The 17,607-nt window shown below is 36.6% G+C and overlaps 1 long non-coding RNA gene across 1 annotated transcript; it reads left to right on the top strand.

Annotated features, from left to right (window-relative positions):
• The first annotated feature begins 3,083 nt into the window (after window positions 1-3,083).
• Window positions 3,084-6,612, top strand: LOC119492314. The gene is made up of 5 exons (XR_005207753.1): window positions 3,084-3,855; window positions 4,165-4,207; window positions 4,336-4,386; window positions 5,965-6,066; window positions 6,526-6,612. It is a non-coding gene; the product is annotated as an uncharacterized LOC119492314 (long non-coding RNA).
• Window positions 6,613-17,607: the final 10,995 nt, after the last annotated feature.

Genomic DNA, 17,607 nt, shown 5'->3' with positions numbered 1-17,607 from the left:
AGTCCTATAAGAGAAAAACTCTTTATGTGATGTGTTGTAAAACAAACAGTTTGTATAATTCATATATATAAAATGTTTTTTTCTAGACAATTACCACTTTTTATACTCCAGTATATCATTTGGAAATGATTGTTTATACACATGTCACATTTTACAACACATACTGTATCTTTCTTGCAGTTTATGTTTCTTCATGGCTCTGGCTGGCTGAGTGGCTTTTAAAGTAAGTAAACAACCATCTGTGCATCAGTTTGCTAGATTAAAAAAAAAAGAAGAAAAAACGTGCACAAACTGAAAATCACCACTTCTGCATTTATGTTTGTTTCATCCTGCTTTATGGACACACAATAACAGCACCACCTGTACTGGTACCATGTCTGTATTACAATACAATCTGTGCAATAGCCCTGGCTTCTGTCATGAATATTTCCATTGGAAAGATTACACTGCTCCATTGATTTGTTGATACTGTGCCAAAAAGATGTTGATTCACGTTTAAAGTCATTTTTGAGGCCATTGTTTAAAATGTTGTTTTAATTGATTAGTAAGGTATTCTTGTTTGGACAGGTGTAACACTATACTCTACTCAAAAAATAATGCAATATAGTGACTTAGGTCACATGACCCCTTGATTACATTTTCAACACCTATGCTCACACACCCTGATGAAGACTTGTTGGTGTGATCCACGTCTTAAAGGGACTATTTGTAACTTTCAGAAATGCTTGTTAACAGCGACACCTGTGGCTGTTAAGTCAACGAAAGTCAGTGTCGGGTTCGCGCTTGCTCGTTCTACATAGACATGAACGAGCATCGCTGAAAACAGTGAGGCGACACACGTCAGCTAAAACTACAATATCACTCTATATTTCACCTGCTTGGCAGTAATGTTAGCCGGTCCAGACGGAGGTCTCTCCATGAATCAATGCTGATCTTAGTGTTGGCTTTTCTTGCTTTGAGGCTGAATCAGGAAGAGAAACGTTATCGTCTTCCGACTGTGCTCGCAGGGAGACACCGGTACCCGGTCGGAGATGATAGCGTTTCTCTCTGCGGAGCCCCGCCACTTCACAAGACACGGGAAAGCTCTGTCGGTCTGGAGGAGCTGCAGCATTTATTTCTGCACAAACGTCCGCTGTACTAGAACTAGATATTCTCAGAGCTAAACTAACTCTTCTGCAGTGTGTAGTGAGCGCGCGTTCACGTCTAGAGGTGGAGCAAGAACGCGAGAATGCAAGAACACGGGCGGTGTGTGAGTGAAGGCAGGCAGGCAGAGGAGGAGAGACTCTGGCCACACGCAAGCGCGCATATACGAGCGCGCATGAGATCCCGACCCGGTACATTTATACGCTTAAAAAGTTACAAACAGTCCCTTTAATAATAAAGGACTTTTAATTCACAATCCTCGGATGTTTTCCAGACATGGCCATCCGATACCAAGGACTTCTTTTTTCAAAGTAAGCTGGACAGTCACTGTTTTATATTGTTCTATTAATTTATTATTGCCTTTTTCTGTTCAGTGACTTTGCAGCAGCTGCATGGTTGTTATGTCGTCATAGTGTGCAGCTCTGTGTCAGCTTCCTCTCTGCATGAAGCAGCAGACTGACTCAGTGACACTGACAGAGGAGGAAACTGAACCAGTCCGTCCTCCTGTGGGCTAACTGAGTGTGTTCATGTAAAGGAGGAGCAGGTCAGCGCTGGTGCGTCAGCAGCACATACTCCGCACGTGGAAGGGAACATCCTGTACTGCACGTGCATCCCCCCTCCTTCCTCTCTCTGTTACATCACACGCACGCGCACTCAACATGACAACCTCAGCTTTTGACACAATCGTGTCAACACGTCAACAACATGACCTACATCATGCGCCGTGGCGTCGGCGGCGTGCACTCCTTGAATGAACTCTCGCACTCTAGTGAGGAGTGAAGCAGCAGCAGCAGCAGAGGGACCTCCTCTTCCAGAGGGACCTCCTCTTCCAGAGAGACCTCCTCTTCCAGAGGGACCACCTCTTCCAGAGAGACCTCCTCTTCCAGAGGGACCACCTCTTCCAGGGAAATGTTGACAGCTCTGCTGGAGGAGGAGGAGCTGGAGGAGGATATGGCTGCAGGCTGTGTGTCCGGTGTCGTGCCAAAAAGTGATTTGCCTGTTAAAGCTGTATCACCCAGTTTATATATTAGTGATGGGAATTCGGGCTCTTTTTTGTGAGCCAGATCATTTGGCTCAGCTCACCAAGAAGAGCCGGCTCTTTCGGCTCCCAAACGGCTCTTCATTTTTACCACTTCTGCCTTTTATAATTCAGCCAAATTTAGCTTTAGCTGTTTTGACCTATGATTAGTATGTGTGCGCATATATCACTTGAATTATTCAATTCAATTATACTAAACCTTATAATTTCCAGAATACCATAATTTTACATGCTGCTTTGTTTCCGACTGTCACTCATCTTGTCTGCTATTCGCGCATCGCACTCCTCTCTCTCTTTCTCTCCTCCTCTCCTCCTCCTGCTCTGTACCTGTAGACCGTCAGCGCGCCGCGCACCCCCGCCCCTCCCTGCTTGATTGTATGATCCTTGTCTGTCATCACCTGATTGGTCGCACGGACGTCATTAACACAACATTCACTCACAGTCAGTGCATGGAGTACCCATGGCGCGGAGAAGATCGTCCTATCATCATTCTGCCTTGAATTAATTGAAAAAAAAAAAACGGCTCTCGGACGGGAGCCGGCTCTTATCATTCATTTTATAGAGCTGGCTCGTTCGCGACCGACACATCACTATTATATACGTCCCTAAAACTGCTTTTATCAGGATCACATAGTCATGATGTGCAAATACACAACTGCATGTCCATGGTAATATAAGGGCATGTCTTTATGTAACTTTAAAGTGGCAGTAGGCAGTATATTTTTGGCATCATTGGGCAAAAATTCCATATTAACCTTTCAGCATATTGTAATTGTAATTGTTCTGAGAGAAAACTAGACTTCTGCACCTCCTCAAGGCTCTGTTTTCAGGCTTTAGGAAATCTAGCCCGTGACGGGAGACTTTGACCAATCACAGGTCATTTCATTGAGAGACCGTTCCTATTGGCTGTCCTCCGGTCATGTGACCGGTAGTTTGGCGTTGCTTCACCAGATTATTCACAATGGCGACAGCGTCACAAACTTTCTCATTTTACAGCTAAACCGTGCACTACAAGATGATTCTGTTAACATCTGAGGCGAGAAATAGGCATTAGCGTAACATAATATTGATTCATATTTGATCAGCGCTGCCTAGTTTGACCGTTTGGTCAGAGTTTGCGAGTGACTGACAGCCGGCTCTCATAGACGGCAGATGGACAGCGGACCTCAGATCAGCTCTTACTGCTTGTTTTCCTCCGTTATGTGAAATCGTGCAGATGCCGTTTGGAGCACCGGAGGACACAGAGGCACGTGATTTTTTTCAGGTTACCTGTTTCATGTACTACTGTCACGATATAGTGACCGTTTTATAAAAATAACTTTTTTTAATCGCAACGCACGACCGCAGCTTCAGTTACACCGCGCATGCGTTATACCCCATACCCCAAGACCCATGTTCGCCCGTGACCCAGCCTCCTTTCCATAGGCCTTGGGTGGTGGATTCGTCTGTCCATCTCCATTTTGTGAGAAACTAACCAATGGACATTCAGGAAATCACCAAGGACCTACCAACCAGCTGCAGTTTTCATTCAGTCCACAGCAGAGTGTTGAAAGATGGCAACACTGTCAGCGGTTTTGCAAAGCAGCGACGAGGATAACGGAGCTTCAGAGCCTGAAGGTTTTATTCTTCAAATTGAAGATGATTACCAAGATAATGGGGATCTATGAAGATGGGTAAGTGTATTCATTTTACAAAAGGTTCTGTTTTGCAAAATCACAGTAATTCTGTTAATTCACGCATTCACACATCTGCTATTTTTTCTTTTGCCATCTTCAGCTGTCTTGCTTTTAGTCTGGATTAGGAGTTTAACTTCTTTGCATTTTCACTAATATTATAGTTTTATATATATATATATATATATATATATACACATTTGGAACTGAGCATATCATTGTCTCTGATGTCCAGAACTTCATAATACCTAAAGCAGAAAATTACAGCTCCATTGAAGGAGCTCATTTGTCTTCTTTGTTGGTTCTCAGAGAAAATGCACAAGGTGTTGGGGGATCAGCAGCAGACCTCAAAGTGAGGAGAGGTGGACCTGAAAAACGCTACCGCCTGTACACAACTGGAAACTGCAAAAGTCAAATGACATGATTTTTATATTTGAATGATTGTGTGTAATGTGTTTTTTTTTCATCTCCATCCTCCAGAAAACGCTGGAGGAGCAAATAAAAAACTACAGGGAAGCTCTTCAGAAGTAAGTAAGTAAAGTATATTTGTATAGCACCTTTCACAGATACAAAATCACAAAGTGCTTTACATTAATAAGCAGCTCAGCTGCCTCTGAGACGAGGTCTAAGACAAGCAGAGGATGCCTATCAGAGTAAGGAAACGCCAGTAAAGCAAACTATTGTATTGATACTAAAAGTATTTTCTTTAGACATACAATATATTACTTTTTTTTTATTTCGACATGCTATACTATTACTTTTTTTCATGACATTTTTTAAAATCCTATATGACTTTTACATACATTTTTAATACATTTTTTCCACATACAATACTATGACTTTTTTCATGAAAATGTTCGACATACTATACAATTACTTTTTTTCATGAAATTTTTTGACATACTATACTATGACTTTTTCTAATCAAATGTTTCTGTATACTATATTATGACTTTTTTTCATGAAATTTTTCCACATACTATACTATGACCTTTTTTCATAAAATTTTTCGACATTACTTTACTCTGACTTTTATCATGAAAATTTTCGACATACTATACTGACTTTTTTTTTATCACATTTTGCGACATACTATACTAAGACTTTTTTCATTTCATTTTTTGACATACTATGACCTTTATTCATTAAATCTTTCCACATAATATACTATGACTTTTTTTTCATGAAAGTGTACAACATACTATATTATGACATTTTTTAATGACATTTTTCCACATACAATAGTATGACTTTTTTTCATCAAAATTTACGACATACTATACTATGACTTTTTTTCATGAAATTTTGCAACATCCTATCCTATGACTTTTTTCATGAAATTTTTCAACATACTATACTATGACTTTTTTTCATAAAATTTTACCACATAATATACTATGATTTTTTTTCATGAAATTTTCGAAAATCCTATAATATATTACTTTTTTTCTACATACTATATTATCTTTTTTTTCAACATACTATGGTTTTTATTTTTAGTGACTTTTTTCAACATACTATTTTATAAAAAAAAAATTTTTTAATTTATTCGACATGCTATACTGACTTTTCGACATACTACACTATGGCATTTTTCAGGAATTTTTTTTACATACTGAACTATGGTCTTCTTTTCAACATATTACTTTCTTACCCATGGTATAGCATGTCAAAAAAGTCATAGTATAGTAGGTCGAAACAAGTCCTAAAAAATTGTCGAAAGAAAAGTCATAGTATAGCCCTCTATGGCATGAATTTTTTCATGTGCTACAAGGGTACTGAAACACCAAGTTTTTTTATAGTACATTTGATAAGTGGAATAAGGAAAACAAGCAATATATGCATTTAGAAAAAGATTTATTTCAACAAATATCAACCACAAATGGTTCCAACCAATCACAATTAGAAAACATGAATCAAATAAACAAACTACTACAAATGACTAAGACCTATAAACCAACGTGTGTACAAGTAAACCAACATTCAGATGTCTGTGAGTGTGTGTGGGCATGGAGGGGTTAGCTTGTGTGGGTGGGACATCACATTTTTGGCACTTGGCTTTTGGTGTACATTTGCAACCTGGTACATTGCATCTCCCCTTCTTTTCAGCCATAATCATCCAGTGGTCTGTGACATCCAGGCGCACATCAGAGAATGGCATTGGAGCAGCGGGTCCAGTGGCATAGGCATTCAGCGATGTATGACTTGAAGGTATACAGCTTCATTTGAGGAGATACTGACATGAGAAAGAAGGAACAAGTGAAGCTGTTCCACACAGAATAGGAAATATGTGCTTTGTCTCTCAAACCTGATTCAGGGATCCATTCTCTTGAAGTTCACTGTCCACACTGTCAGAGGGCACAACCCTTACTGCCCGATTCTGTTCCTTCCACCCATACAATGTTCCTCTGTCCATACCTGTAACTATTAGTAGGTGGTAAAGTAAAAACACTAACTATGGCCATAGTTACGCATCCGAGCACATCTCCACACTTGCATGATACTGCCTGAACAAAAGTGGTCTAATTGTACAATGTTGCCCTGAGGCAACAAACAAAAAAACTCAGTTTTAGTATTGTAATATAGTAATTTAAAATGAAATAATCAAACACTTCTTTACATGTTAAGTGATATTTATCTTACCAATTGTTGGCACTGTGTCTCATGCAGCTTTGCCTCCTGAAGGGACTGCTCCACCCCCAGACAAAAGGTCATAACCACTTCAGCCCCTCCTTTCATTGGACACAGACCTGTCAGGTTATATTATATAAATTGTTTTAAATTAAAAAAAAATTAAGGAATTGTGTGAGGTCCAAAAATGTAGTGTATTGCCTGACGGCAACACCATACCATAGAGGGAAAGTATGTCTAAAAAAGTAATTAAAAATCCATAGTATGCCATGACAAAAAAAAAGTAATATTATAGTATGTCGCAAAAAAGTCAGGGTCATACATTGAAAAAAAGTCATAGTATAGTATGTTAAAAAAAGACAGTGCTGTACGTTGACAAACAGTAATAGTATAGTATGACGAAAAACAAGTCAAAGTATAATATGTCGAAAAAACGTTATGTATAGTATTTCGAAAAAAAGTCATAGTATAGTATGTCTTAAAAATAAAAAAATGTCAGTATAGTTTGTCTTAGAAATAAAAAAGTTAAAAAAAGTCATAGTATAGGATGTCGAAAAAAAAGAAGTCATAGTATAGTATGTTGAAAAAATAAAAGTCATGGTGTAGTATGTTGAAAAAAGTCATAGTATGTTGAAAAAAGGCACATAGTATTTCTAAAAAAAATAAAAAAGTCATAATATAGTATGTTGAAAAAACAAAAAAGGTCATAGTAGTCTGTCAAAAAAAGTCATAGCAGAGTATGTCAAAAAAATTAAAAAGATTCATAGTGTATTATGTTGAAAAAATAAAAGTAAAAAAGGCATAGTGTAGTATGTCAAAAAAATAAAACAAAGTCATAGTATGTCGAAAAAATAAAAAAGTCATGGTGTAGTATGTCGAAAAAAAAGTCACATTATAGTATTTAAAAAAAATTTAAAAAATGTCATAGTATAGTATGTCACAAAAAAGTCAGGGTCGTACGTCGAAAAAAAGTCATATTATAGAATGTTAGAAAAAAAAAAAAGTCATAGTATGACTTAAATAAAAAAAATCTGTATAATGTTTCTTGAATATAAAAAAAGTCATAGTATAGTATGTCGAAAAAATAATAAAGTCATAGTATGTTGAAAAAATAAGTCATGGTGTAGCATGTCGAAAAAATAAAAAGTCGTAGAATAGTATGTACAAAAAATAAAAGTCCTAGTATAGTGTGTCGAAAACAGTAGTGTAGCATGTTGAAAAAAAATAGTACGTCTTCAAAATAAAAAAAGTCATGGTATAGTATGTCGAAAGAATAGCAATCAAAAAGTAACAGCATAGTGCATTGAAAAAAAAGTCAGTGTCGTATGTTGAAAAAAAGTAGTAGTATGTCTAAAAAATTAAGTAATAGTATAGAATGTCTTAAAAATAAAAAAGTCATAGTATATCATGTCGAAACAATAAATGTCATAGTGTAGTATGTCGAAAATAAGTCACAGTATAGTACGTCTAAAAAATAAAAAAGTCAAAGTACAGTATGTCAAAAAAATAAAAAAGTCATAGTATGTTGGAAAAAAGTCATAATATAGTATGTGTTAAAAATAAATAAGTATGTCAAAAAAAAAGTCAAAATATTTTTTAAAAATAAAAAAAAGTCATAATATATAGTGTCTTAAAAATAAAAAAAGTCATACTATAGTATGTCGAAAAAAGAAAAAACATCCTAGTACAGTATGTCGAAAAAATAAGAAAGGCATAGCATGGAATGTCTTAAAGAAAAGTCATAGTATAGTATGTCGAAAAAAGGAAAAAGTCATAGTAAAGTATGTCATGAGAAAATGTCATAGTATTTGAGAAAGCCTACTGTAGTAGCATTAGTTGCAGCAGTTGTATGTGAATGTGATGCAAATCTTTATGTTGTCTTACTTTTCTTCCCTCGATGAGTGCAGAGTTCTGGACCAAAACTGAAGACGACTGATTTTCTTCAATTCGTCCTCGTCTTCCCCATGCCATGTTGGGTCTCAGAAAATGATGCTGCATTTTTAATTAATAAAAATAAAAAAATAAACATCTGCACAACCTTTCAGCATGACAGATTTGACTGCACATAACAGATTAAAAAAATAAACAATCAATCTGCATAATTAAGCACCTTCAGTTTTGTTTTTACTGTTTCAAATCTGTTGTGGAAAAATACTTTTTTTCAACATACTATACTATGGCTTTTTTAGGACTTATTTCGACATACTATACTATGACTTTTTATTACTTTATTTTTATGGCATACTATATCATAACATTTTATATGACTTTTTATGGCATATTATACTATGACATTTTTTATGGTATATTTATGGCATATATGCTATGACATTTTTTATGGCATACTACTATAACTTTTTCATAGCATTAGATTATTTTTTACTTTTTATGACATTTTGAACATACTATATACATTTTTAATGACATACCATACTTTGATATTCTTATCTTCTTTTTCATGACATACAATACTATGACATTTTTATGACTTTTTTACAGCATACTATATTTTTTATGACTTACTATATTATTAATTTTATGGCATATTAAACTATAACATTTTTATGGCATACTATACTATGATATTTTTTATGATTTTTCTATTACATATTATACTAGAGTTATACTATGACTTTTTTATGACATACTATACCATGATTTTTTTTTCACATTTTATTTTGCTTTACTGGGGTTTCCTTACTCTGAGTTTGTCCAGCATCGATCTCGTCTCGGAGGCAGCTGAGTTGCTTCTGATGAGCCCCCCTGTGGTTCTCCAGCTGCTCCTCCAGCATTTTCTGGAGGACGGAGACACAAAAAAAAAAAAAAACACATTACAAACACAATCATTCAAATATAAAAATCATGTCATTTGACTGTTGCCATTTTCAGCTGAGTACAGATGGTAGTGTTGCATGGTATACAGATACTAGAAAGTTATCACAATACCCTGCCATTTAAAGGGTACGATACCCCATTTTTTTTAGTACCGATAAGAATGACAGTGTTTTAATACGAGCCATGAGTTGCGTCAATGTGCAACAGCAGGGCAGTGTGTGTGTGCAGCGCTCTGCTTTCGAGGACAGCATTAGGATTCGGATCCCACAGGAGCAGGCAGTTATAGCTGGTGGGAGCAAGCAGTCAAACATTAAACTGTTGTGAACCAGAAGGATGGGGTTGCAAATGAGGTTGAAAGGAAGATTGAAGCAGGTCATGAATCTCTCTGAGCTGGTGTCTGTAGCAGCAGAACTCCCTTCAAAAAAATAAAGAAAATAACAGCGTGGCTGTAGGGATAAAATTAGATTCACCAACTTTCCTGAATCTGTCCAAGCATCTCCTGTAATTCGGCAAACAAAATCCACCAACATTGCCAATATGTCTTGTTTGTTCCTTGTTACTGAACAAGAGTTCAATCATCCAATCCACCAAACAACTCAAAACAAGAGTCAACACCAACAGGAGAATACACTGTTTACCATTGGCAGAGCATTTTGGCAATTTGTTCTTGGGCGCTACCCACATAATCAGCTGTGCTGCTCACCCCACAAATACATGATCCTTACAAGTTGGACATCATTGTGAAGGTAAATAGGCTTTCCAACGATGTAAAATACAATGTCAATTAGAAATTGTAACAACAGAGAAATAATCGACCAAACACAGATTTCCCCAAAAGAAAATTCAGAGTTTATATCAACAGAATGATTTAGAAGTCTGTGCAGTAACTTACATTACAACTACTATTAGTTACACACATAAGCCATTTACAGGAAGCAGCTATATTATTTAAATAAATTCGTTTCTTAAACTCTACAATCTAATTGTGACTATTGTGTTTTATTATCAGCTGTCAACCATTATATATTTTTCTTACCTCCTGATGTTGAACGTGAGTCTGTATGATTGTCGTTTTCGCTAGTGCTCATCCACAGGTGTGCGTTGATTACCTCAGATTATAACAGGACAGGTGTAAATGGTAAATCATCAACTAAAAGGCAACGCAAAGTATATTTGCCTGTAATATAACGCTACTATCTGATTGTAAATTGGTGTCAAAATATGCTGCCATATGTTGACTTACCAAAGACACATCAGTTTGTCACGGTCAACCATGGTTGTTATTGACGTTTAGTGAAGTGCACACCTGGAGGAAGGAAGTTAGAAATTTCAACTCGGGGTCGTGTCTAGAAGGTAACCCACAAGCTGCGAAAGCTCTCGCGAGACTTGCTGCCCCCTATAACCTGCACCAGCTGTCCATTGTTTTGTTGTCATTGTTTGTATGATCTCTCTGTCAGATGATCATAATTGTTCATGATAACTTATATAACTCAGTTCACAACGTGACATTATGTGACAAGAATGTGTGGATGTCATACATTTATATTTTTTATTTAACACACACACATACCGTATACATACTAGACTGTTTTTTACTGTATTCTACCAATAATGTACAGCTTATTCTGCACTTTAGTCTATTTTTTAAGAAAAAAACTCTACCTCAGTTCTCATCCCGCATTATAGTATATTATATTTGACATTTCTAAATCCCCTGGTCTTTACTGTATATCTCCTATATTTTATTATCCAGCATTATATCACTTTTTGCACTATATTCACATTTTTGATAGTCCCGTATCTTAGTTGTTACCCTGCACTATATGCAGTTTAACAGTTTCTTCTGCACTATATTCACTTTTTTAATAGTCCTGTATCACAGCTGTTACCCTGCACTATATTCAGTTTTGACAGTTTTCTTCATCTCCTGGTATTTTTATATCTGATATATTTTTTTGTACTTTGTACTACTAACTTGTGCCTTTTTACTAACATGTTTGCACTATGGAACTGTGATGCTGGAAACTTGAATGTCCATCAGGATCAATAAAGTTACTATCTATCTATCTATCTATTTATCTATCTATCTGTATATACGGTATACTTGTATGGTGCAGTTGCATGTGTTGTAATGCATTATATCCTATAATGTTTAAGACATAGCAGACTAGTGAGAAGTGTTAAGTTATATATAAGTATATATATATTTATATGTATATATATTGCAAGTTATATATATAAATATATATATATATATATTTATATATATATCAACACTTATTTTTATCCTTTATATTTTGCTCAGATGTTTGTGAATGAATATTTGTATGAAAAGTACTATACAAACAAAGAGTGACACTGACATATATATTGCATATATGATTGAGTGATATATGTTATACACACACAAACACAGTCCTGTATGTGCATCTATATGACAACATGAAATACAACAAATTAGTGATGAATGCAAGCGAATGTTCTTAAACATATAGTAATTTGATGTCAGCAGCTGTTTGCACTCGTAAACAGTACGTCAAGACTAGCGGTTGAATTTCAAAGATAAAAAAACAAGTAGCCTAATATCACAGTTAGAACAGATTTGACAGATTATAGGATTTTGCCCCTTTAAAGGTATTTCAACAGGTAAAAAGGGCTGAGTATGCTATAATTTGTCAAATATAACATGAAAAAAATCAAAAGTCATTTTGAGACATAAATAACCTTTCAGTGACACAGTAGGAGCTGTAATCACTTCTTGGCAAGTGGAAAATGGAATTTTATGGGTTGTATTGGCCCTTTAGAGGCATTTCAACAGGTTAAAACGACTATAAGTGGGCTATAAATCTGTCAAATATATAACCCTCATGAATGAAATCAAGTCATTTGTAGACATAAATAGCCTTTCAGTCACACGGTAGGAGCTGTAATCACTTTTTGGCAACTGGAAAACTGTATTTTATGGGTTGTACTGTAGGCCTTAAACTAGTAAAAAGTACTGGGTGGTTATAGTCTACAGCACAGAGAAGGTAAAATAATGCAGTCATAATGCAAAAGAGATCATTTCTATATAACATATACATCCGTAAATCATTTTAGTCTAGTTTCAGAAAGTAAACAAGGATAATAGACATACCAAACACATATTGTCGGAAACATAAATGCATAAATGCCATGCAAACAGTCAGGACGTGCAAATGCACATATGGTAATATCAAAGGCATGTCTTTGTGAAACTTTAACGTTTCTTGTAACAAGTTTTTGCAGTTTAGTAATCATGCATGAAATTTATGTGTTGCATGATTACTAAACTGCAAACACTTGTTTTGCAGTTTAGTTAGTTTAGCAGTTTAGTAAACCTCAAACAAGTGTTTGCAGTTTAGTAACCATGCATCACATAAATGCCATGCATTACTAAACTGCAAACACTTGTTTGGCCACAATTATGATTATTGGGTAACAAGAAACGTTAAAGTTTCACAAAGACATACCTTTGATATTACCATATGTGCATTTGCACGTCCTGACTGTTTGATCCAGATCAAATGAGCTTTAGAGACGTGGCCTTTATAAACTGGGTGATATAGCTTTAACAGGCTGTGCGCGCTCCCGCGAGCGGCAATCAGTTTTTGGCGGACACATTTTTTTCCTGGAAATCTGGATGTTCTGCCAATCAGCAAAGTGGAGGCGGAGTTCAATACGGGACGACCCGGGAAAAGGGTTACACAGCATCGGCTGTTGCTCAAATAGGGACTTTGTGTTATGACTCCTGCAGTCTTCCTGAACTTTTCCTCCTTCACATGTTGCTTCTCATATCGTGCGAGCATTGGACATCATATAAATTAAGCTTTTAGGCAATGAGTCACTGCTGCAGTGCAGACAGGATGTTTTAGCCTCAACTGAAGAGGGGTGTTGTTGAAGAGAGGTGTGGCACTTTTCCTGTTTTGAAATGTTGCTACATTGTGACATTCCCACTGTTTATGCATATACATGTATAGGCTACAATAAAGCCATATCCACATGATGTATCTTTGAGGGGAGCACAGAGAGGCATATGAGGACAAGTACAACAAAACACCTCTGTGTGTGTGCCTGTCATGACTTTGTCTGAGTCACTTTATTCTCATCATAACAGCCCCAGGGAAGATCATGTATCCAAATAATGTCTACACAGTTCATGCCAAGGAAACATTTTTTCAGAGACAGCATTGCTCAATCCCAGCAACCCCAGAGCTCAGTGTGATATTCTAGGAACTTTACCCATGAATGAACCACCCACAGCATTGAAAGCACTCTTTTCCTCCTTCTTTTTTTAAAGCTGCAGAGACTGAGGGTCTTGTTACACACCGCTACATTATAGTCTCTCTTGCAGAGTATATATATATAAAACACTTAACACTTCTCACTAGTCTGCAATGTGTCTTTAGCTGTAGACATTTCTGCCTTGGCAAATGTCCATATCAAACTTTTTTTTTTAAGAATGCAGATAAAACACCAAGAGCACTTCCTATAAATCCCCACATGTATAATGCATTATAAACTACGATAATGCATCACAACACATGCAACTGCAGCATAAAAGTTGATCCACAGTATCTATTTATATGAACCTGTTATACCATGTAAGGCTATAAGTTATTATGAGCACACATTTGTTTCTTGTAACCATATTGAAGGGACAGTTTGGTTATGGCTTGACACAACACGTCCAAAACCGTAGTAGGCCGGTGCTGGACCAGTAGAAGAAGGTCTGCACACTGTAGCTCCCTTTAAGTGCAGTTTATTGGGACATCTTAGTTAGTGACGTTTCGAGCACCAGCTTTTCTTCAGACTCAATAAATCTGCACAGAGACGCCATGTTCCCTCCCCCGTTTTATGGGCTCAGGAGGTTCCTGTTCCTATATGTTTGAGGTACATCCTATTTTTTTATATAGAGGTGCCTCTATTAATGTCCAGCCATACAGAAAGTATGACAGCCATTGGGTATGATGTTAATCTTATGAGCTGTGAGGTACTTACCTATTGATTGATAAATGTTTGTATATGTATTTTTGTCTATATTGTTGTATATTATGTATGTATGTGTTTTTCTTAATATACATTCCCTGTGATTATATGTGGGATATTTGGGTCATGTGGCTATCATGTGACCAGAGCGTTTACCTTTTTAAGATGGCGTCTGTGCAGATTTATTAAGTCTGAAGAAGAGCATCTACTCGAAACGTCACTAACTAAAATGTGCCAATAAATTGCACTTAAAAAGGAGCTACAGTGTGCAGACCTTATTCTATGTTTTTTATTGACACAACACACTGTCTGCTTTAAGTCAAGTAAGGTTATACTAAACACAAGGTGCAGGCAGAAGCAGGATATGACCATCATACTATTAGTTGGTCCTGACACCAGACTCCACTATAAAACCTTGAGGGAGAATGCAGAAGTCCATCCAGACTGGAAGTGCTGAGGAAGAGAGGAAACTGCAGACTTATTGAAAGAACATCTCTAATTAAAAACTAGGAATGCTGACTTGGCAGGATAAAGAAACCCAGCATGCTTGGATGGATCATACAACACGAAACACAAAAAGTGTTATAGAGACATTGCAGAACTCCTCATACCTTTCTGCTCCAATCAAACTATATGAAAAATGGAAAGTATATCCATGAAGATATTTTGATGTGTCGCTATACACTAAAATCATGAAGAAAATCTGCAATCTTTCACGAAGCAAACATCAATTTCTAAATATTTAAATCCTATGAAACGGAACTTGTAAACATGTTATTTTACTTGAAGCAGACACAGAGCAGTCATAAAGGCGCCATGGCAAGCCTTAACCACACTTTTTCCACCAGTACATAAACTACTATGATGTTTATAAATCCTCATAACCTTTCATGCGTAACAGGTAGAGCAACTGTCAGTAATTGTGATACATGATATTATAATAATCTGTTCATACTTGTAAGGCTTTATGACTGTTGTTGTTAAACATAATAATGCATTAACCAAAACCTCTAACAACGAGGTGATAGTGTTTATGCAGGTATCTACATTTTACATTTTTGCACATTATGTAGAAAGTGCTAAGTAAGTCGGGGTCCACCACATTGTCGGTGTCCACCGCATCACCCTGTTGGAGTTTATTTTACAACAATAACCTAGCTGTACATTATTCCGCTTATTTCACAGCTACTTACTTAAGAAAGCAATAATTTGACACAAAATCTGTCCGCCAGAGTCCGACATCAGAACTGTGCCCATAGCAACAGTTTCTTATACATAGCAACGGTGTGCTATAAAGAAATAACAGACCGTAGATCGCCAGAATCGAGTATTCAACAAAGCCGTGTAATAATAAAATGTATTTTTCATTTACTCTTATTTTAGACATTAATTTGACTGTGTGACCCAGGAAACTTCACACAAACACAAATTGACATTGTGTGTCTTTGTGAGAGAAATGGGGGGAAGGCATTTCTTACAATACCAGCTGACTGTTATCTAATTTTACATTTGATTTTCTCATAACTGTTTCTCTTGTTGAGCTTTCAAGAAAGACAAAAACTATATTATACACTGACAGCATAACCTGACCTCATGCACAGTGTCAAGTGAGTATTACACTGGCATTGAATAGTTCAAGCGTATAGCCTTGAGGGCAGTTGAGGACTGCACTAATTTAAGATCAGACCATGGTTGTCGAACTGGGACACAATGTGAGACCTGTCCACAGCTATAACATTAAGGGCCACAATGTCTGGGCTAGACTACATGATTTATGTGTCATCCCCTGAGCTCTGGTTAGATGCCAATGCAGCTGCTAATAAGTGGATATTACCCAAGCATGATCTGTCATCAACATTTACCACACAGTTCCTTTTTTCCAAATACAGGCATACAGTAGCCTATGGTAACGTAACAATAAACACCATACATGGAAGGACTGGTGTAACAGCTGCCTTATTGTATGCCTTCCCTCTTCTCTAGACTGCTTGCATGGTTTGACCTTCACTGATTGATAACAGTAGAGCAAATAGTTTTGCAGCTGTAGGCGGGACATTCAACAACACCAGCAACCACTGGCTTCTTCAGGAATCTATCAGCCAAACATCGAGCTGCAGTTTCTATATACTAAGCAACAATACCTCTTATAGACAGTGTGGCCTGTGCTATGATGTTGCAATGCATCCTCCTCAGAAAAAATGAAAATTGTGGCAACTGGTGCTCGACCTGCATGTGTGGACCTGCTCTTTAACAACTTTTTTAACCAAAAATATGTTTCTTTTTTTCTTTTTTTCTCACACACAGTGCATGCCCATTTCGTGCAAATCAACATGATCTTGCCTATGTTGGATCAAACATAAATATAAAACCATTGATTCATCCCCCAGCAAGCTGCTTTACAAATATGACAAATGCATACTTGTAAAAATATCAAATAAAAGGTCGTTTTGCATTAAACAGCTCCCTGGGGGCGTGCCGTGAGGAGGTCGTGTACTCAGCTATACCCTGTTGTGATGTTGCATTCAAGTGCCTCTTCATAGCTTATGTCTTACATATGAGTTTATGTTTGATAGGAAAACGGCAGAACGATACTGGTGACAGGAGTTTCTATGAGTCAACAAACATATATGCTTTGAGTTGCTATGGGAGAATGAACAGGACAAAATGTGCACAGTAGACATATAAAATGCTGATGCTGCATAGTTTCAATAATAGTTTTCAATCATAATCGCATATATTCTATAAGATTTTGTAGTAAATATTTCTAAATGTATTTGATTTGATAGATAGATAGATATAGTTAGTAACTTTATTGATCCCGAGGGAAATTCAAGTTTCCATCATCCCAGTTCCATAGTGCAAAACATGTTAGTAAAAAGGCAGTAAACAAGTTAGTAGTGCAAAAAAAATTATACCAGATATAAAAATACAAGGAGATGAAGAAAACTGTTAAAACTGAATATAGTGCAGAGTAACAGCTGTGATACAGGACTATTAGAAAGTGCAGAAGAGACTGTTAAAAATGAGTATAGTGCAGGGTAACTCCAGTAGCTTAGTCTATGAAAGTGCACTGTATGCACTATTATCTGTCCTGCAGACCATTTGTGTTTTAGACAGACGTATTCTCATTTCTAAGTACTATTTTGGACAATTGGTTCCCATATTTCCCCAGTCACCTGAAAGTCCCTGAACGCAACATCAGTCTGGTCCCGCCCTCTTTTCATCGATCCCAAGCCTCTGATTGGCTCCACTATTCCGTCACTCACTCACTGTGAATGG

This window comes from Sebastes umbrosus, chromosome 8, assembly GCF_015220745.1.
Source record: "Sebastes umbrosus isolate fSebUmb1 chromosome 8, fSebUmb1.pri, whole genome shotgun sequence".
NCBI classification, from domain to species: domain Eukaryota; kingdom Metazoa; phylum Chordata; class Actinopteri; order Perciformes; family Sebastidae; genus Sebastes; species Sebastes umbrosus.
Note: the sequence above shows the minus strand (reverse complement) of the source record. Positions and strands in the feature narration are given on the sequence as shown.